General features: G+C 30.8%; 1 pseudogene; it reads left to right on the plus strand.

Annotated features, from left to right (window-relative positions):
- Positions 1-4,369: 4,369 nt before the first annotated feature.
- LOC149555685 (uncharacterized) overlaps positions 4,370-23,801 on the plus strand; it is a 97,286-nt pseudogene continuing 77,854 nt past the window's right edge.

Below are 23,801 nucleotides of genomic sequence, written 5' to 3' on the forward strand. Positions count from 1 at the left end.
AATCGCTTTTTGAACCCGCTATGGGCATTATGAGTTCACAGTGGTACCTTTTGGGTTGACTAATGCTCCATCGGCTTTCATGAGTTTGATGAATGGTGTGTTCCAATCTTATCTGGATAGGTTTGTACTCATGTTTCTTGATGACATATTGATATATTCTAAGATTCAGAAGGAGCATGAGGAGCACCTGCGGTTGGTTTTGCAGTGTTTGAGGGACAATCAGCTTTATGCCAATGTAGCTAAGTGTGAATTCTTCAAATCAGAGATTCAAAATTTAGGGCATGTTATTTCAGGTGATGGTATTTCAGTGGATCCTAAAAAGATTCAGGTGATAATAGATTGGCCTACACTGACTAATGTGTCAAAAATTTGTAGCTTCATGGGTTTAGCTAGTTATTATCGTAGATTTGTCCAAAACTTCTCTAGGATAGCACATCCTATCACTTCTCTTTAGAGGAAAGGAAAGAAGTTCGTATGGATAGAGAAATGTGAGGAAGCTTTCCAGAAGCTCAAGGAGCTTTTGACCAGTGCATCGATTCTAGCTATACCTGATCCAGAAGGTGATTTCATGGTATGTACAGATGCTTCTCTTGAAGGGATTGGGGTAGTGTTGATGCAGAATGGATGGGTGATTGCAGATGAATCACACAAGCTCAAGGATCATGAGTTAAATTATCCTACACATGATCTTGAGTTAGCAGCAGTAGTTCATGCTTTGACTAGATGGAGACATTTGTTGTTGGGGCACAAATTTGAGCTACACAGCAATCATCGTAGTCTTCATTACATTTTTACTCAACCTAATTTGAATGCTCACCAGAGGCGATGGATGGAGTTTCTATGCAAGTATGATTTTGACGTTAAGTACATTCAAGGTAAGGAGAATGTGGTGGCAGATGCTTTGAGTCGCAGGAGACATGTGGTTTCATCGATGACCCTTAGTGTGGATTTGAGGAGTCAGATTCTTCGAGCACTTCCTACGGATTCCTGGTATCAGGAAGTGAGCAAAGAGATTGATTCAGGGAGATCTCTGGAAGGTAAGTTTGCAAGTTACGTTCGAGAGTCAGATGGTCTTTTGAGACATTTGGGGAGGATTTATGTGCCATCTTCGGATGAGCTTCGCACCTTGATACTAGCAGAAACCCATCGTACACCTTACTCAGCACATCCAGGTGTCAAGAAGATGCATGCTGATTTGAAATGTTTGTTCTTTTGGTCTGGGATGAAGTGAGATATTGCTGATTTTGTGGCTAGGTGCCTTGAGTGTCAGAGAGTTAAGGCAGAACATCAGCACCCAATTAGAATTTTGTAGCCTAATCTCATTCCTTCTTGGAAGTGGGATATCATCTCCATGGATTTTATAGTAGGATTACCTATGACAGTCCGTCGTCATGATGCTATCATGGTCACCATTGATCAATTGACTAAGGTGACACATTTTTCATCGATTAGGTCTTCCTACACAACAACTTCTGTAGCTAATGTCTTTATGTGTGATATTGTGAGGTTACATGGTATTCCTAGAAAGATCATTTCTGACAGGGATCCTGTATTCACATCTGCATTTTGGACATCGCTACAGCATGAGCTTGGAGCGCAGTTAAACTTCAGTTTGGCATATCATCCAGAGACTGATGGTCAGATAGAGAAGGTGAATTAGGTTTTGGGGGATATGTTACAGATATATGTGATGGATAGGCAGACACATTGGGAGGATTATCTCTACCTGGTGGAGATTGCTTACAACAACGGGTATCATAGTTCTATTGGCATGGCACCATTTTAGGCATTATATGCATGTCCTTGTTGTACACCATTGAGTTGGGATAGTCTTGAGGATCGCATCCTGTTGGGTCCTGAGATGCTTTGTAATATGGAGCAACAGGTAGTGTGTATCCATGAGCACTTGACTAAAACACAGGATAGGCAGAAAAAGTATGCCGATGCTCATAGGACTGATAAGCAGTTTGTTGTGGGAGATAAGGTTTTCTTGAGAGTGTGGCTGCGAAAGAGTCCAATATTATATGGAAAGGGTTCTAAGCTAGCACCTCGCTTTGTGGAACCATTCAAGATTCTAGAGAGGATTGGCCCAATTGCTTACCGCCTTGCTCTACTGCCCAGCCTATCTCGTATTCATGATGTTTTCCATGTTTTAGTACTTCGATAGTATATTCCTGATAATGTACATGTTCTTGATTCCAATGCATTGCAGGTAGAGGATGGGTAGCTGGCTTTGGAGGCGGTTTGTATTTTGGAGTAGCGGGAGCTGACCCTCAGGGGTCGAACCATTGAGCAAGTAAGGGTCCAATGGGACCCTACTGATGATTCTTTAGCTACTTGGGAAGATGCAGCTAGATTGAGGGAGTTATATCCTTACTTGTTTGTAGGCTTTTAGGAGTAAGCCTAACCCAAGGGGGGGTGGATGTAGTGCCTACCCTCGTTCACATCTTTTCTGGACATTGTTGTTGTTATTATCAGACTATGATCGACTAGTTTTATGTTGATGGTTTAGTGGTATTGTTTTGACACTATCAGACATTATATTATGGATTCAGTGGTTATATGATGAGATCACTTAGACTTTACATTTCATGCATACATGATGATCATTATATTGTTTCCAGCTATGGTTGATGATTAGTTGATGGTTATTATCTCATGTGTTTTATTATGGATACTTACCCCATACTTGCATGTGTATGGTGTGCATGTTTTCTTATTGTATAGCATTTTTGATGTGGTTAAGGAAGGGAGTCATAGTCACCTGCTTAGTCAGGATCTACACAATGCACCACTTCCTGCCATTGTCTGTTTAGCTTAACATTATATATATTGTATGTACATGCATGGTTTTTTTGCAGGTTGCAGGTACTAGGTATCGACTTCCCTGAATTGCCAGGATGAGCGTACCCTATTACACTATCTCAATGATAAGAGAAGGGAGACAAATTCTCAAGTCCAAATCCCAAACCCTTAAGCGAATTGTCCTAATGAGGTAGGACAAGTATCTAGATATTTTACCCACTGAATGTGTCGGATGACATGATTCGTGATTTTTAACCCTTTAGACTAATATTGAGTGATTTTCTCTATGATGGGTTTTCATATTTAATCTTGGAGGTCTATGGTGAATTTTCTATTAATTAAGTCTTAATAAATATATTTAATTAATAAATTAATTATTTGAGAAAATTAAGATAAAATATCATGTTATTTTATATTTTGATTATAATTAATTAAATGTGAATTATTGAGGAAAAATGAATTAAATAAAAGAAGATTAGAAATTAAAATTAATAATAATTATAAAATAATAATAAAAGTAATAAATAAATAAAATAATAAAGGTTACAAAAATTAAAATGAAAGTTATAAAGATTAAAATGGAAGTCATAAATATTTAAATAGAAATTATATAAAAAGTAAATTGGAGTTATAAGCTTGCATGGGAGTTAACGCACTTTTCTATTTCTCATGTGTCAACAACATGGGGGTTAGTGCATCAATTAAGCACATGGTGTCTACAAGCCGATGGCTCATCTTGAAAGTTGGAAAAGACCCATGCTTAGTTGGTGACACCTTCCAGCTGTTTCTAGAAGCATTCTAGATGTTTCTTGAAAGCTCTTTATATTCAGGCATTCTTAGAAGCTTAGACATAGCATTGGGAGTGCAATTGGAGCATTGGAGGACTCAAGAATTCTGAAGAAGGAAGGAGCTTGCTCTGCGGATTTTTTGAGGAAGAGCGATTTAGCATCAAAATTCAGGTAGATTCTTGTGATTTTATTTATGCTATTTCTGAATCACGCATTCCCTATCTTCTTCGTGTCTTCCATATGTCTTCTAAGAAGTTTCATATTTTTGTGCATTATCATAATGGGTAGATTAAATTATTTGAGAATTTTATAAACATAGATCTGAAAGATCATGGGGCTAGGGTTTAAATTTATAGTCAAATCCATTAGGAAAATTAATTGATTGAATCTATAATGCAAGTATTTTAATATTCTTAAATTGTAGATATAATCTTTGTGGAAAAAAAAAAACATACATGTTTATGTATTCAGATATGCATACATATATATATATATATATATATATATATATATATATATATATATATATATATATATATATGTATATGTATATGTATGCATTTATTATGAATCTAATACAAAATTTGAATATATATATACATACACACACACACACACAGAGATATATATACATATGTATATATATATAATTAACCGAATGAGCGATTGATAAATCGCAATGGGGAAAACTTAATAAACCGCATCGCGATTTATATCGCGTGGAAACAATGTTAAAAATGTATATATTAAAATTCCATGGGCACGATTTGTACCTCATGACTACGGAAGGCAGAGGCTTGCCGTCGCAGGTCTACGGTGACAGGGGTACTTGGTACCCGCTGTCGGCGCAGTGCCTGCAACCGCAGGTACTACGTACCGTAGCAAGAGTGGGCGGGGGGGGTTAACTAATAATATTGTTATGTATAAACGTTTATGTTAAAAATTTTGAAACAAACATTATAAGAAATTGATTCTCATATGATATATGGTGTCAATCGAAATTGTTAATTCGATTTTATGAAACGTAATAACTATTTATATATTTACATATGTATGTATGTATATATATATATATATATATATATATATATATATATATGTATATGTATATGTATATGTATATGTATATGTATATGTATATGTATATGTATATGTATATGTATATGTATATGTATATGTATATGTATATGTATATGTATATGTATATGTATATGTATATGTATATGTATATGTATATGTATATGTATATGTATATGTATATGTATATGTATATAATATGTAAATATGTTATTAATAAATTTAAGTTATTATTATTTGACAAAAGATTTATATTGAAGGTTTATTTTCATAATGGTGACTCTTTAATAATTTTCAACTATTAAGATTTAATTGTTTTAAATTATTAAGAATTGATAGTTTGATGGGGGAAGTATCAAACAAATATTATAATTGGAAAATGGATTTTTAGTTCTTTTAAGTTAACTTTTATTTATCCAAAACAATACATGTGTTCCTCTATCCATTCTTCAAACTTGGAAACATAAACTGAGATCTCTACATTTATATTCAAGTTGTAAATTTGGCAAAACCAAAACATGTGTTTGTATTGTGTATTCTTTATGCTATTGTTTTGGGTTTTGGTTTGACTAGTGTTGACCAGTATAGGACATCTACCAGAGGCTTGGGGGTTATGTGTTTGTGATGTCATGATGATGTTTTAATCTTGATCTTTATAAACCCAACCATGGTTATGTGAAGGAATGCTCTATGTATTGGATATGATTACTGATTGTTATAGTTGAGATTCTTATGTATGAGACACTTGACTTAACCATTATTTTTGCTTATCGATCAGTTATCCTTGGTTATTTTCTAGTCACCATGATGGGACCGAAATGTAGATTTATTCTTGATGATGTCATGATGTGACATGTTTGACTCAACCATTTTTGGAGTCTTTGATCAGTATAATTGAGATATATATTTTGGTTATTGAAAACCATTGGATACTTTGATTATCAGTGATACTTCAGTTGCCAATAGAGAGTTGTTGTGTTCATGATTTTCTATGGATGTTTGCTCATGGGGAATTGATGCTTTTATGCATATTTGATGATTTTATTATGGATTATCTTTTGTGATTTTTTGAGATTTATGATTCCATGAGCATTAGGGTAGGATATCTGCATGTAGGAATGGGAAGTGGCTTGCAATGGGGGTCGGGGCCCTAAGAGGCTGCCAGGGTAACTCATTGTAAGTTGGATTAATAAGTGATAACATTCACACCTAATACTAACTGAATGAACCTAAAAAGATAAGTGTTTTGTTCTCACCCATGCCTTGAGTGCTTGTACAGGCTAGGATGGGAGTAGTGAGACACATGGTTGTGACCTTGCATTCTGTAGTATGCCTCGTCAGTATGAGAGGATACTAGTGGCTGCATGAAATCATTATGGACCCATGGAGTTTAGCTAACTTCCAGGGTAACTTGTACGTGATAATTGTGATGACACTTTCCTGCTTGCATAGTAGGTTCCTACATGTCATTGTGTGCCTCTGGGAATTAGATGTCAGATTTTGTGTTTGGAACCTTTGAGTTGGTATACTTTTAGGATTCCTGGACTTATAGATATTTGTGCTATGTGATTTTGATAGCCTTTTTGGGACTTGAGATTATGTCCTTAGCACAGTGGGAGTGGTCCACTTAGGTACCACGCGGTCAAGTGGTAGTGTATTTTCCACTCTTATCATTTGAGATTCATTGAGACATCGTGGCTGATGCGTCCTTCATGATGGTACATATGTATCCTTTTCATTGATGATTAGCATATGTTAGATGATTTTATCTTATGCTTTCATTTGCATGATAGATTACTTTCTACATATGATGTTGTATATATTAGGAGTGACATTCCTATTATGTTAGTACCGATGATCTCTTTGATAGTTTGGAATGTTATCCATTGAGGGATGGCTAGGATCCATGATGGTCTAATGTTGTTATTAATGGTTGGGAGGAACTGCTCACTTAGTTTATTATGTTTGATCTTTATGATGGATGTATATGACTTCTATGATGATGTATCATGTGTATCACGTGATTATCTTTACTTTGATGTATCATGGATTAGAATAGGATGATGTACCTTATTCTACATATGAATATTCTTTGAGCTTGTCATACCCTGTGACATGTACAGTGGATGATTGGGTCTTTGAAATGTAAAGTATAAACATTGGACTTATCATTATTGTTTCATATGGATGTTGTACTAGATGGATTCATGTATGTAATTCAACATTAAGAGATCTTTAAAGAATGTAATCTGTTATGTATGTTATGTTTACTTTCAGATGGACATTGCTATTGCTTCCGTTATTGTGCATAAGTTATACGTGGTATTTACTTTCATGGAAAATAAAATGCTACTAAACTTAGTAAAATTCTAGGTTAAATTCTTTGGATCCCTTGGTGGGGCATTACATAAGGTTAGGTATATATTTTACTAAATGCTTAGTACAATCACATATAGAGTTAGGATCCAAGGTTTTCAATTTCATTTATATGACACTTAGTATTATAGTTAGAGTTAATAAGTGGTAAAATGTAACACTAAAACATGGACATGGTTAAGGTAAGTACAAGATTTAGGTATAGTGTTGAAGTATTTGGTGTAGAACTATGATCAAAATTGGGATATAGGTTTTAAAAATGACTTGAACTATGTGGAAATTTTTTAATCATATCTTTTTCTTGAAAGGGGAATTATAAGTCCCAACACAACTATTTAGATGATGTAAAATGTCTGAAAAAATAGATAAGAATCAATTTAATGGAAAACATTTCTCCATGATTATGTGACAACGTTATATATTGTTAAAATTTTAATAATGCTAATGCAAGTCTTATTGCAATGATTACAAATTATAAATATTCCTATCATGAAGGACATCTATGTAGAATTATGCTTTTCTTTGTTAATTAACATATTTAGTAGCCATATCTATTGAGGATGCCTTTTATAAAAATAAAATTTATTTTTTCTTGTTCTCTTCTTCATGAAAGTTACATAGAACATTGGGGAAACTAAAGTTCCAATACAAGTAATTATAAGAAGTAAAAGTTAGAGGCTAGAGACAATAATGAACTATATACATAACATTTATCGGTAATGGTGTAAATACATGTCACATTCTTCATTGATTAGGACTGCATTGTGACCTTTATTTGAATAATGATTGTGAAAGACTTATTTCGTTATTGAGTGAAACCCATCCACTTTTGTAGTTATGTCACACATAGTTTTTCTACATTATTTCCATTTCTTCAACACAATCAATTGGTAATATTGCATTCTCCTTATCTTTAATCATAGTTTTTCATGACTCTTTAATTATTTATAGGCATTTATCAAACTCAATATGAAAGAAATCATTTGAGGCCACTAAAGTAGTCAAGCTAGTATCAATATGTTTTATTATTTTTTCAATGCATCCATAACTCAAATATTAACCTACAAACTTATACACAAACATCAACATATAGAAATAATCAGAATTAAAAAGGTATTAGAAACTAACATAATTTCTTTCAAATGAATAATGTTCAAAATAAGAAAAATCAAAATAAAAACTATTTTGAATGAAACATTTAGATTGTAATGTTTGAAATATTGTGGCATTGCCTTCCACTTTTGAAACATTACAAACATAAACATTATACACATGTTTATTTTATGAAAAATACTTAAATCAAACACATATGTAATCTAATTAGAAAATGAAAAAATATAAACTAAATATATGATTTGTCCATCTTAAATAAGTTATTAACTTTAATAAAATACAAATTTCATTGATATGGTGAGATTTCCATCCACATCAATTATAACATTTAATTATAAAACATGAAAATTTAAAAAATTTAAAACATGCAAATGTAAAACTACTATGAAATCTACAATTCTAAATCATGCAAACCAAAACCATTTTGAAATATGCAAATCTAAAACTAAAATATAAATATAAATCTAAAACCAATTTGAAACATGTACATTAAATACATGCCAATGAAAAATATTATCAAATATATAAATCTAAATATAAATCAAACATGCAAGGCTAAACTATTACATAGAAATCTAAACAATTTTGAATGCAATTCTAAATCTAAATGAAACTAATTGAAATTTAAATCTAAATCAAAGTAGAATATTATAGCTAACTTTGATAATAAATCTATATCTAAATCTAAATACATAACTAAATCTAAATCTAAATGTAAAAGTAAATTATAGAAATTAAAATAAAAGTAGAAATCTCACCAACAAACAAGTTACTCCAAAACTTCAATCTACTCCAATAATCTCCACTTCTTCTTCCCTCCAAAATGACAAAATGAAAATGAAATGAGGAGCCTTTACTTATAACTTGTGAGAGGCTCCTCATATCCCCCAATGGATGTCTCTTCACATTCCATAAATTTGTTTCAACTTTCACCACTCCCCACAAAAAAAAGAAAGCATAAGAAAAATATACGTAAAAAGAAAATGTTTCGTATTTAAAATTTTAATGAAATTATTTCATTCCTATATTTTTGGGTGTTATTTCTCAGCCCTATTTTTTTGAAACCCTATTTTTTTGGGTCCTATTTTTTTGGGCCTAATATTTTAACCTCTATTTGACTTTCTATTATTTTGGGATTACTTAATTATTTTATTATATAATAATTTTATATTTAATTTAAAATTGTGTAACTGCTCCCTTTTCTTATACAACATAAGCATTTTTATTTATTTTTTATTGGTAAAAGGACGAAGCCCTATTTGCTTATCTATAATAGAAAATAAAAAAAAATAAAAAGAAAGAAAGAAAAAAGGCTGGGGAGAATTACATATAAAGTTTTGGGCTTCCATTCAAATAGGCACCAGTAGGTAAGAATGAAGTAAAAACCCTCTACTATTGTCTAGGGCAAATGTCCTATATATGTATATATATATATATATATATATATATATATACAATTTGAAAGGGCCATACCCTAGTTTAGATTTATTCAATGTACCCTTTATTTTATCTTGTGTTTATCTTGGTCTAAACACAAGTTCCTACTTGGGGATGAATCTTTCATTGCCTTTATTCCTTGTATCACCATGCTTTCTATTCTCTATCAAGTCTTATCACTTACTATCAATTGTTAGTATCATTAGTGCATCCTAAATCTTAAATTTGAAAGAAAATTTCTTTGAAATGAATTTTAGATTGTAATCAAGGGTACCATTCTAGTAATTTATTATCTGGTTTTGAGTTCATTTGAGTTTGGTTCTAACAATATCTAAATGGGTCTAATATGATATCTCATTTGGGGGTCAAAACTTGAACCTACTTATTGGTAGTTCTTAGCTTCTTTGGATTATGTACTTTTAATTAAATAAGGTTTAAGGCTCCATTTTCTTGTGCTTATTGATGTTATCGTGAGTTGGTTTCTTCATAATTTGTTTCAAAATTGAACAAGGAGTTGAGTATATTTTAGGAATCATTTTTCCCTTTTGAGAGGTATAGCAGATTCCTAAGGTTTAAATTTTATTATTAATTTTAAGAAAGAAATCTACTACTACAATTTATCCATGTTTACAAATGAACTAAAAGTGTTTTTTTCTTTTTTTTTCTTTTTAAATAAATATTTTGAAGGTAAATTTTAATTTAAAAGAGGGTTTAATAACTACTAGATGTTAAAATAATTTCAAAATGGTGACAAAAATACTCTATGAAAAAAAAGTAAGGATGGCAAGAAAAGCAATCCTAAACTGAGCAAATGTTATTTGCCCTAACAGGGTGAAACCTTCTTCCATTCTCCCAGTATCCTCTTTGAATAAGCTCTACAATGGTCAAATGCAAGGCTTGTATCCCTCGATCAAATAAATCCACCATCCTGGCTAATGAAAGGAAGGTGTTTCTTGTGATAGATCCAATTTCAACACCCTAGCAAAGCTTCTTGAGGATAGAAACAAAGAGATCAAAATAGGGCAAGGAAAAGCACACATAAACAACAAGGATGAAGAAAGATGGAAACAAGTAAGAAATAGGAAAAATAGGAGAGACAAGACCAAACCAAAACTAATGATTTAGGGTCAAAAACATTGAGAGGCTAGAAACTATGTGAAAAAGCAAGAGGATCTTTTCAACAAAAAATGATACGCTTGGCAATGAATAAGTGCACCCATTATGGAACTAGATAAAAATAGCCCATTAGGAAAACACAAGCCAATCATAATCTCATCAGTAAATAGCATCCCACTAGGTCATAGAAAAGTTCAATCTATTCAAAATACCAAAAGTAGGGCTACGTCTAGCAAGCATCATAACCCTAGTTTATAGCCTCCACCTCATAAATGACTAAGTGATAAGAAGGATACTAAAAGTCAAAATTTGCCCCATCCAAGGTAAATGTAACTAATTGTAAATCATTCTTAGATATACTAATCATTAGTGATAGGTATGCAGAATAAAAATGGAGGGAATGTTCAAAGTTGGGCATATACACATGCTAGAGTGGACTAAGGAAGTATCAAACAAATCTATTAAACAAAAAGGAGAATATTTGTAGCCAAGAGGTATGTATTAGTTGTTAGAAATAGGGAATACTAAGAGGGGGGGTGAATCAGTATTGTACAAAAAAAAATTTCCAACTAAATATTATTAGTTACTTTGAACCATGCATAAAAAAGAAGATAAGTAATGTTGAATAGTAATAATAACCATGCATAAAGAATACTCATAACACCACATTTTGTTAACTAGGGAAACCCTAGCCAAGGGAAAACCCTAGCGGGGATAATACCCACTAGATAATATAATGATATATATTCATAGTTAGAGGATGGACCTTGTTAGGAGTCAATGAGAAAATTCAATATAGAAAGTCACTGTTAGGAGTTGTAGTACAGTGGATGCAAGAAGAGCTCACTACCTAAATATGCACTTCCAATTACAACAAGTGCTCACTGCCCAAACAATTAATTAGTCCTCAAGTATATAGATGTTTTACCTTCTTTCTTGGCTAATCTCTGACCTCAACTTGATCTGAAATCATGAAATTAGGTTCACAAAATTTTTACATATCACTTTTCATATTACAATTGCACATTACTTTACTTCGCTAATGAATTTGCAAGATGTCTTTGTATAAATTCCATGCCTTTTCACAAATTTTTGCTAGGTCGGCTAAGACCAGAATATCCTTTTCCAACTTAAAGTAAACATCTAGGATGTCGGCCCTAATTGGTCAAGTAATTATTTTATAAACAAAATAATTCCTTTCCCTTTACTTATGATGTTTTGTTTGACTGGTAAATTGTGAATATCTCTTTTTCATACTATCCATACTAGTGTTTGAGGTTATACACATCATCATTAGCATGTATACTATCTCCATCTATCTTTGCTAGTCATAATATGATGTCAAAAACATTTTACATATAAAACAATGTACTGTTGTAAACCAATTTCATACTTAGACAATTTTATAAGTACCAAAAGCTAAGTATCTTTATTACCGAGGTTTTCTACAAGTACATCATGTGTTGCCATTAATGATAATAATTAGATCACTACATAAAGCCAATTGTCAACATTAGTACCTTTTCAAATTCATCAATGTATATACACTACAAAATTAAAGATATTAGGAACAAGCTTACTGCAATATCAAATTGTCATTATAAAGGTTTTTAAGTAAAAAATTTAGCGTGTGAACCTTATCGCAATAATGATAAAAGAAATCTAATAACAACATGGTTGGAATGTAAAAATTTCCCACCTAGAATTAAACATTACAAACCCTTGCTAAAATTGGGAAATCTCTTGGAAAATTACTAGGCATTGAATTAGATTATGATCATACTAGAAAAAATAAAATTTTAATAGAAATAGAGTCAGATCAAGGTATATTTAAATCAAGCAAGCTAATCACAAATGGATCCATCTATGAGTCAAAATTTTCAAAATATGATGGGAACATAAAAGGAAACATTAGACCAAATGTAAGCATAGATTACAACATTTAAAACTTAAAAGAAGCTCTAAGGAGTATCAGAAATAAGGAATTAAAAGATCAGAGGGAGAAGAAAGAAAAGGATAATAAGGGTTTAAAAAGTAGGATGGAATTGTATCAGCAAGGGAAGTAACTAAGTAGAAAAGGTATCAGAAGGGTAGAATAAAGAACAAGGAATAGATGGAAGTAACAAGGAAATAGAAAGGAAAATAGAAAATCTACATAAGTTTCACCAAAAAATTTATACCTTAAAGGAATGTAAAAGCTACCTAAAAGATAATAGTATTCTGGTAGAAGTAGAAAGGAGTATACATGATCTGAATAGAAAGACTCATGATATACTACTCCTCCCAATAGATATTGAAAATCATATTATTCTAAGTGAACAATATGACCTTGATCATGGTTCTAGAGCATAGCAAATAGAGGAAGGAGGAAACAAGAAGGAAACTAGTAAATTAGAACTAAACAACAAGAAACTCAGGGATACTATCATCACTAATTCATTACAAGAAGAATGAACTAGTAGAAGCCAAAATTAGACACAAAACAATAAAGAAAATTCAAAAAAAGTAAAAGAAGTGTCAGAATTTCAAAAAATAAAAGGGACATAGAACATGGAGGAAAATTCAGTAACAAAAAATAGAGTTAAAGAAGCTAATAAACCAAAAGAAACAATAGAAAATCAGGAGGTTGGAAATGCAATACTAGCAGCTAATTCAAAGCACTAGAGTAACATAACTATCTAAAAGAAAGAAAAGAAAAGAAAAGGAGCTACAAATTCTAGTAGACAGTGATAGATGGGAAAGTTATCTTTTGGAAAGAAACAAATGTAGAATCAAGTGACTCAAAAGAGTATTTGATCCCACTAGAAGTAAAAGCATTTATAGAAGAACAAAATCAGGAGAATAAACTGATATCTACAGAGGAAAACATAGATACAAAGTTTATGAGAAACAACTAGAAATGGGAAGAATCTGGAATTATACATGATAAACCTATATCACAAGGAGTAGAACAAGTCAGCAAAGAAATAGAACAAGAGACCGATGAAGAAGATAATGAAATAGTTGAATAGATCATTAAGGAGTTAATAGATGAGGATGTAGAAAAGGAGGAATATATAGACCTAAACAATAATAATAAAAACTATTGACAACTTGGGAATCTACATTAATTAGGAAAGTTTTAGTATGCCTAAATATGGTAAATAGAAAATGAAGATAGGAAGAAAATTATTAAAGGAATTAAGAGAAGTAGATGGTCAAGCTAAAGAACAAAAAAAGATATTTGATGTTCTCAAAGAAAGGAAGGGGAAGAGCCTTCCCAATGATCAATGAAGATCAGAACATAGAACGCTAAGGGTCTAAACACCCTTGGTAAGAAACAATTTCTAAAACACAATCTAAGCCTATTCAAGCTAGATATAATATTGATACAAGAAACTAAATTAAATAAAGAAAAAGGAGACAAACTAAGGAAAAGATTAGGAAAATGGAAAGTAGAAAGGAAAGAATCAAATGGAGCATCAAGTGGTATGGGAATCATATGGAACATGCAAACAATAGAATTTTAGAATCTAACAATAATTGGATGGGGAGTAAGGTATTTAGAAATAAAAATGATCTCCAACTTATAGTAATTAATGTATATGGGCCTATACAAATAGTAGATAAGAAAAAGGTATGGGATGAAATCAAAATATTCATGAGATTATATCTAGATGTAAATGTGGTAATTGATGGAGATTTTAATGTCATTTTGGACCTAAGGGAGAAATTTGGAGGATCCCTAATGATTACCAAAGCAATTATAGAATTTAGGGATTGGGTCATAAATAACAAGTTATTAGAAATCACAACTAGTAATGCAATTTTTATTTGGAACAATAGAAGGAAACATTTCAATCACATAGCACATAAATTGGATAGATTTCTCTTGAAAAGAGAACTAGCAGATTTTGATTTATCTATCTCAGCCAAGATACAACCAATAGCAAGCTCATATAACTACCCAGTTAAAATTGAATTCAAAGAACCTAAAAAACTAACAAGGAATCCTTTTAAGTGTGAAAAAAAGTGATTTTTAGATAAAAAAATTCATGAAAAACATTAGACAATGGTGGGAAGAAGGTAAATTTATAGGATCCAAGATGTGTTGCTTTCTTTCAAAATTGTAAATGATAAAAGAAAAAATGGAATAAAACACACTTTAATAATATTTTTAAAGAAAAACTGGATATTGAAGTAGAACTTAAAACAAATGTAAATGATGAAGTAATTAAAATGGTATGGATAATGAGAAATTTAATAAAGAAAAAGAACTGTTAGCCAAGCAAGAAAAATTTTACCTAAGGAAGAGATTTTTTGGAGGCAAAATCTAGCGGGAAATGGCTTGCAGCAAGTGATAGTAACACAAAATTCTTTCATTACAGTACTATACATAATAGATCCATAAATTCTATTTCACAAATTAAAGACAATGTAGGAAATATGGTAAACAACCCAAATAAAATAGCTGAAACTTTTGTTTCATATAATGAAAACTTATTTAATAACTATGATTTCTCTAATTGGATAGCATAGGAAAGAGTACTTTAAAAAATACCAAAAGTAGTAATAGAAGATGATAATAGAGCTCTGAATAAACTCTTTTCTAAGGAAGAAATTAAAATAGCCCTCTTTAATCTCAGCCCAATAAAATCTCCAAGGCCGAATGGATTCCAAGCATTTTTCTTTCAAAAATGTTGGGATATCCTATGAGAAGAATTATGGAATGCAATTGAGGTTGCTAGAAATGGAGGATTAATTCTTACAGAGATAAATCATACATTCTTTGCCTTAATACCTAAAAAATCAATAGTAGACTCACCATCTAATTTTTCACCCATAGTGTTATGTAACACTATTTATAAAATTTACACCAAAGCATTAGCAAATAGAACTAAAACTTTACTCCCTAGGATCATTTCTGATGAACAAACTAGATTTGTACCCAGCAAATCAATTTTGGATGGGATATCCATAATTTGGGAAACCATCCATTCAATTGCTAGTAATAAGGAAGCATGTATGTTTATGAAATTAGATATACAATAGCCTATGATGTAGTGGATTGGAGAATTCTATGTAAATGTCTTGAAGCATTTGAATTCTCCTATCAATGGATCAATAGAATCTTTAATTGCATATCCACACCTAAGATATCCATATTAATCAATGGTACTCCAAAAGGTTTCTTGAATATCTCAAGGGGCATTAGCCAAGGTGACCTCATTTCACCTTTTCCATTTATCATTATGGCTAAAGCCTTAGATGATCAATTCAAAAGGCTCAAGAAAAAGGTAAAATTAAAGGAATTATGGAGACAGATAATATTTCCAATATCACCCATCGGCAATTTTCTAATGATACTATTCTCCCCAGAGTCAGTACTAGGATAGAGATTCAAGATTTTAAGAAAACCATCATAGATTATACTATTCCCTCGGGTTAGAAAGTAAATGTGAACAAGTCAAAAAATTTCTTTATTAATACTACAAGAGATATGGAAGAATATATTTGTAATTAGATGGGTTACAAGAAAGGCTCCTTTCCTTCTAAATATTTAGGGACTCATTTAGAAATAGGGGCAAGGAACAAAAAGGATGAGAAACATTATAAATAGAGTTGAAAAATAAATAGAGTCATGGAAAGGTAAATGGTTAACAAAAGTTGGTAGAGAAACAAAAATTAAATATATTCTTATAGCTACACCTACCTATCAAATATCTTGCCTTCCATTACCCAAAACTATTAACAAAAAACTAGAACAATTACTTAGAAAATTCTTCTAGAGTGGAATATAAGAGAAAAAGAAACAATAATTAATAAAATGGGACAAGATTTTTCATTAAAAAAATAGAGGTTTGGGTATTAAAAATCTCTATTGGAAAAATGAGGCACTGGGAGAAAAATTAGTATGGAGAATGTATCAAGAAATAGAAAGTAAATGGGCCAAGATTCTATATAATAAGTATCTTAATCTAAATGATCCTACTTCTTTGTTTAGGATGAGGAATACCCTAGAAATTTTAGAATCATGGAATATGATTAGATGTTGATCCATGATTAGAAAATATGTAACCTGGAATTTGGATAGAGAAGATGAGGCTCTTTTTTGGGAAAACTCTTGGGATGAGCATCCCCCTCTCATCAATTCAAACATACCTGAAAGTTTCATAAATAAGCTTACAAATCTATGGAGCCCGAAGGTCTTAAACTACAAAACTATTATAAAAATCAATGGGGAGGATTAATGGGTATGGAAATCATTAGAGAATGTAGATATATCTCTGTAAGATAAAACCAACTTAGAACATGTTCTCAAAGAACATATAGTGAGTTATAAAAATTGGGATGATAAACTTATCTGGGGTGCATTCAAAGAAGGAAAATACAAATTTAAGCTAGGAGACAATATCATTATCAACTCTCAAAGGTGGGAAAACATTAACCCTCCTTTGGAATTATGTTGGAATGTAGCTTCCCTACCTAAGGTTAGAACCTTTCTTTGGGCAAGCTTCCAAAACTAAATCCTAACTACAAATTGCTTTATCAAAATGGGATTCAAAGGTACATCTAGATGTAGCCTCTGTAAGGTTAACTATGAGACTTTTGATTATCCTCTCTTCAAACTACCCCTTTTCTCAAGAAAGTTGGAAATGGCTTAGAAATATGCTCAACTAGACTTCTCCACTTCCTGAGAATCTATCTTGTCATCTTTTAGGTTGGCCTATTAGGAATAAGATGAGTATATATGACAAACTTTGGAACATAAATCCTGCAATTTTAATGTGGGAAATTTGGAAAGATGGGAATAGAAGAGTCTTCAACAATTTAGAATTTAGCATGAAATCTTTTCTAAATAAGGTTGAAGCATCTATTACAGAAGCTATGAATAGCTATCTACATAAGATAGCAAAAATTGAAGGGACATTTTCTGAATTATGAAATAAATTGGAAATGTTCAATTAATCCACCACTATTAAATGAGAAAAGGGATCTCAAAGTGAGGGAAGAAAGTGAATGGGAACTTTGATGGAGCATCCAAAGGAAACCTTGGTAAAGCAGGAATGTGATGCATAATTAGGTTAAAAATTGGAGAATGGATCATAAAATGAACCAAACCCTTGGGTATTGCTACAAACAATATAGAAGAATTAGAAGCCCTTTGGGAAGTCTTACATTTAATTCTAAAAAATAAAATATCTAGATTAATTATTGAAGGAGATTCTCAAATCATTATAAATGTTATTAGAAAATGATAGACACCAAACTAGTTGATGAATTCCAAACTTGAAAGTGTATTATGTCTAATAGATCAATTTCAAGAGACTAGATACCAACATATTTTTCATGAAGGTAATATAGAGATAGTTGAGTTATCCAATAAAGGAGTCAAGGGGGAAGATTACATGCTTCAATATTCTACACCCTTCCCTAATTTAAATTGGATTACTTTATATCCTAGGCAATAGTTAGATATGCTAAATTGATTAGAAATAATTTAGTAGATCAACATTTGTCCTAATTCCTCTTGATTATGACATGCATCATCAATAGAGGTGCTATAAATCAGGGGAGTACAATTGTTTAATCATTCAGAGGCATGGTAATCATGTTACATTATTGCCCTCTTTGTGCCTGCTTGTGAGTATTTATTTCATGAGGTGTTTTTCTCTTTTCACATTTTGGAGTTTTGTGCCTTTTGTATTGTTGCCCTTTCTTCTTTAGATCTCTTCTTTTAAGCCAATGTGTGTTCCTTTACCTCTATTTTTCTATGCAACTATGGAGTCTACTATTTCCCTTTTTCACACACTTGAAGTTAGGACTATGGAATTTAGAGGATCTATTAAAACAAAAATATGTTCAATTAAATCCTTAACCCTATAGATTATGTGTCTAGGTTCATTGTTGCATGGGTCATAGGTGAAAATGCATTCAATTATGACCTCACCTGGAGGCCTAAGAGTTCTATCATTGGCTCTTTTATAGGTTTCCTTGCTAGGGTAAACATTGACAAGGGAGAAATCATTAGGCTTTTTTATAATATTTTCAACCCAACATGGTTAGTTGGACTAGAAAATGTTGTTTTTAGCATAGACCAGAAATTGAGAATCTTGTTTCTTGAAGTGTACATGGCATACCCTATAGGTGGTCTTCCACTTGTCAATATATCTAGGCACTCATCTCTATATATTAGAGATAATATTTAGTTCTTCTCTAGCTGGCCCAAAAAGGAGGCTAGTATCAACTTCCTCATTCACTAGAGAGGAATTAGAGAGGACCCAAGTAAGGAATGGCTAGTAAATTTTTGTGTATGTTTGAAGCTTCCATCAAGACAAATATCTCTTTTGAAGACCTCAACAAGCTAGAATTCATTTTTCCCAATTTAATCAAGTCTAGGAGGAAACTTATGGCTTATATTTTTCCACCTAGTTCGAAGGTAGATGATGTGGACAAAGCAAGAGACATCCTCATGGTTTGTAAGAGGAAAGAGGATGAAGCTCAATGCTAACCCAGGTTGGTGTTCTCTATTTTGGTGTTCCTTTCTAGCTTTTTAGGTTTTATGTTAGGGTTAATATGTTTCTTTGTGTATGCCTCCTTTGTATCTTGTCTCTAGGTTCGTCTATGTCTTTAAGGTTTCTTTTGGTGTTTCCTATCCTTGGTTTGGCTAGATGCCCCTTAGGTTCCTTTTGGTTTTCATTTTTGTCTTTTTGGGCCTACACTAGATCTCTATAAATGTAGATAATACCTATCAATGAATATATGTTGTTGGTTTAGCTATTCTTGTTGATTTATTTACTACTACTTTATTTGGTTTTATTTTATCGATTATTATTGATGAGGGAGGCTTATTTAAAGTATCAAGTTGCTCTGTACTGATGAAGGCCTTGTTAATTTAAATAAAGCTTAGGGTTTGTGCACCTGGTTTTGAATGCATTATGGTTATCAATATTATTGACTCTTTTCCCCTCTACTTATTGGTAGTTTGAATTTTATGAAGTTTTGGCAGCTCTAGTGGTTACTCTTGGCAAGAATTCCCCCATGTTTCAAATAAATATTATAACCATAGATAGGTAGTATGCATGGCCTCATGAAGACAATTGATCCTTTTGGTAGTTTAGAACTTCACATCACAAATTCATAATTATTAGGAACTCTATGCTAATAATCAAATGGATCAATGAGTATTATAAATTAATGCATTAAGTTAATATAAACATTATTGTTTTGAATACTTTTCCTTCAAACAATTGAGCTAGGTTGGAATTTTGAATATCTAATCCACTCTAAGTAAAAAAATTTATATGTTTTGAGAAGATAATTAAGATAAGGATACATTTAAAGCATACTATTAAACACTTCTGGTAAATTCTATCAGCGTAGATTAGGACACTTTCTTGTTTGTCACTTATGCCTAACATTAGATAGTTTGAATTTATGTAAATTAATTGATAATTATATTGTGCATTAACTATTAATGTGGAGTTTGAAGCATGGTTAACTCATGATAGGAAGGAAATGGAACCATTATTAAAGGGTTATGTTTTGAAGAGCCTTCCAGTTTGTTGTTTGTTCATCTTAACTCCTCCCATTGTTACTTTTTGTCACTTTGATTTTGGTTACTAATTTTTGTTTTTTCTTGTAGGTGTTAATTAGATCACTACTCCATGGTAGGATATTCGATGCATAAAGTTTGGAATCTAGCCTATCTTCAAGCACTCGGTTCCCTATTTCTAATGAATTTTCTTTGTAATTAATTGATTCATCAAATTACGTATAAATCTAAAAGAAAGAGCTTACATATATACTAGGGTATGCCCCTTTCAAATTTCTATAATATAGGACTTCAATCCCGAGAAAGACTAGAGGTTTTCTTACAATGTTCTTTACCACCAGTGCCCATTTGAATGGAGAACTCTATAATTTCATATTTATTCATCTAATATAATACAAGGCTTTGACCATTTACCGATAAAAAATAAAAACTACTAGATATTAATAGTAGAAGGATTTTAATTAAAAGGATTATTTTTCCTTTTTTATTTTCAATTGTGTTCATTATTATAGAGATTTTGATGTAATTTTCTTTTCCATTCTTAAGACCTTGAGAACCTTTCATTAATTTGCTAATTGTAACTTTCTTTATTCCTTTTGGCATTTTAATGAGACAATTCTTTATTCTCACACTTTATTAATTTGATTTTTGGACAAAGGTTTAAAAAGCTTACTTATTCTCTCATGATTTGATAGCTTGATTAATTATTGTAAGTGTTTTCTTTAATCTTTATTTTTGGATTGCGTTTGTTTAATAAAATTTTATTAAAATTCAATATTTTAATTTTCTTTTTACTTTAGTTTCCTCCTCAAGATTTTATATCTTAAATAAGACTAAGCTAAGAGTTATTTCTCTATCACTATTGAGGATAAGGAATAAGTGATAAAGTAACTTTCACTAGTAGAAATTTGGCAAATAAATGACTAGGTGACTAAAATATTTAGTCACGTGACTAATATTTTTGGTCACATGACTAAAATAGATCAAATTTTACTAATTTCTTATAAATAAAAAGTATAAATGATTAATTTGGTTATCAGGTAAAATTATAGCTGAATAATTAGTCACACAAATAAAAATAACTAAATAAATGACTACTTTTATGACTAAATAGATGAATATTACTCCTTTAATAATATTTCATGTATGTATTTATGTTATTTTTGTATTATCATTTAAATAAAATATGATTTTATTCTTCATATATTTAATACTATTAATATATTACAATTAGGTGCAAATACTTGTAATCACCCCTTTAGGTATAGTAAAATAACTGTTCTCAATCTAAATAATTAAATTAAATTAAAAACTAAACCTTATTATGCATTCATTCAATTTTGTACAATTAAATTCATTATTTAAATCTTTATTCATTTCATTAAAAAATCATTAATTTGATTTAATTCTAAGTTTAATTACCTAATCCTATGTTAATTTAATTAAAAGAACCCATTCTCTTTTAATTAAATTATATAAATCCCCTATTCTAAAATGCACATTAAAATCAATTTCTATAATAAAATAAAATGACACCACTTAAGTGCACACTTTTGGGAAACTTCCAAAACTCTAAGCACATAGATCACCAAACATCCAATATCCACCATTGCTCATTATTGCATCTCAACCATTAACATATTCATATAATCTATAAAAGGGAGACCTCTACCTCATTTCAAAGGATTCTAACTTTGTGCTATTGTTGTGCTATTGTTATGCTACTAGTTTGCACAATGATTTTTCTTTGAGCTTCTTAAAGATTTTAAGCATTTATCTTATTCTTCATTTCTTTGGATGTAAGATTAAATAATATAGATTAAACTAGGATAGATTGTAATATTTCATCTTTGTTAGTTTAGTCTTGATTTTTTCTTAGCTTTTTTTAATCATTTTTCTCATGCATGCATTCATGGACTTCATAGGGTTCTTGCAAATCCATTGCATGTAACTTCTTTGAATTTTCCATCTCACTATACACTTTCCAAATCTCTCATCGCTCTATCGAAGATCACATTTCATATCAAAATAGGATTTTGAAAGATGTGATTAAGAAGTTGTACAATATTTTTCAAGGGTTTAACTAAATATATCTCTTAGATATAATGATCTTCAGAAGCATCCAAATTTTCTGATATAATACAATGGCATGGATGGACACAAGAAGATATAGGAGGAGCTCTTTTTAACAGTGTATGCCCTTTTTTTGATGGTTAGGAATAGGAAAGATGGATGAACTAAAAAATATATAAATATAAATTTTAGATCTTGAAATCTATTGCTTTGTGTGTTATTTTAACAAACTAATGATTAGATTTCAAAAGATTGTAGATTGCTATCAATATTAAGCAATAATAATAACAAAGAGGCCAAATTGGAAACATTTTTTCCTATTCTAATAATTAGATAGATACATTTAGAAACATTTGAATGCACATTATAAATATTTTCATCATAGACAAAAAAAAAAAAAAGGAAATATTTTTCATAAAAAAATTATAAATTTTGCTTTGGTAAAAAATATTTTAAGTTGAATGATTTGTTAACAAAATCTTTTAAAATTTGACAATCTTTAATAATCATTAAATTTAAAAAATAGATTAAATTTGTTAAATTTAAGAATTTTTAATGATTTACAAGAATAATAGAATAGAAATATTCTCTTTTATATAGAAAACTAATAGAATAGTTTTCTTTTAAAATATGTAATCATGTGCATATAGAAAAAGTAAAAATGAAAATAGAAAGATTCCATTTATATGTAAAATATCTTTAGATTTTAATTTTAATGTCTAAATTTAAAGTTTCTTCGAAACTTAAAATAAATAAAAAATTATTATTTAATTTACAACTAATACATATTATACTTAGTTAAATTGTACTAATAACTATATTATACATTACATCAATACCAACTATTTATATACATAATATAATAAATAAATAAATAAGTAAAAATCGTGAGATTAGGGTACAACTCATGCTTTCCCTAGTATATTTTCCAAAGGAGCAACTGTTAAATCCAAGGATGTAGGAATGAAATTTTCAGCAAGCGTGAATTTATGAAAATTTTAGTTCGGTTTTTTTCCACTTTTGAATACGTTCTTCAAAGGAATGGTCGTTGAATATGAATATCTATTGAATTTTAGTGCAACTGCAGGGCATGATTTAAATTTAACAAATCAGATTGAAATGAGACCTGGAAAACTTCTTTATCAAGAAGTCATACAAACAAGAAGAAGAAGATTTTTTATAAGTAACAGAAGTGAGGATAATGATGTAATTACTGGTGAACAGGCTACGATCCATTTTAGAATAAACCAAAAAGAAAGTAGTCTGTGCGCTCTGATTTATGGCACGGTGAGACAATGAGAATTATAGGTGCATCACAAGGATAGATGCTGCGAGTGAATCAAGGAAAAAATGTAGATGAATGTTTTTTATTTATGTATCTGATAAGGAGGTAATAATGTTCAAATATGATGCCCTAATGTGATCTTGTATGTTTTGAAGTTGGCGAAGAGCATGGAGGCGAAGCGGCACTGAACTTCAAC

This window comes from Cupressus sempervirens, chromosome 5, assembly GCF_028749045.1.
Source record: "Cupressus sempervirens isolate cs-2001-9-10 chromosome 5, ASM2874904v1, whole genome shotgun sequence".
Classification (NCBI taxonomy): Eukaryota; Viridiplantae; Streptophyta; class Pinopsida; order Cupressales; family Cupressaceae; genus Cupressus; species Cupressus sempervirens.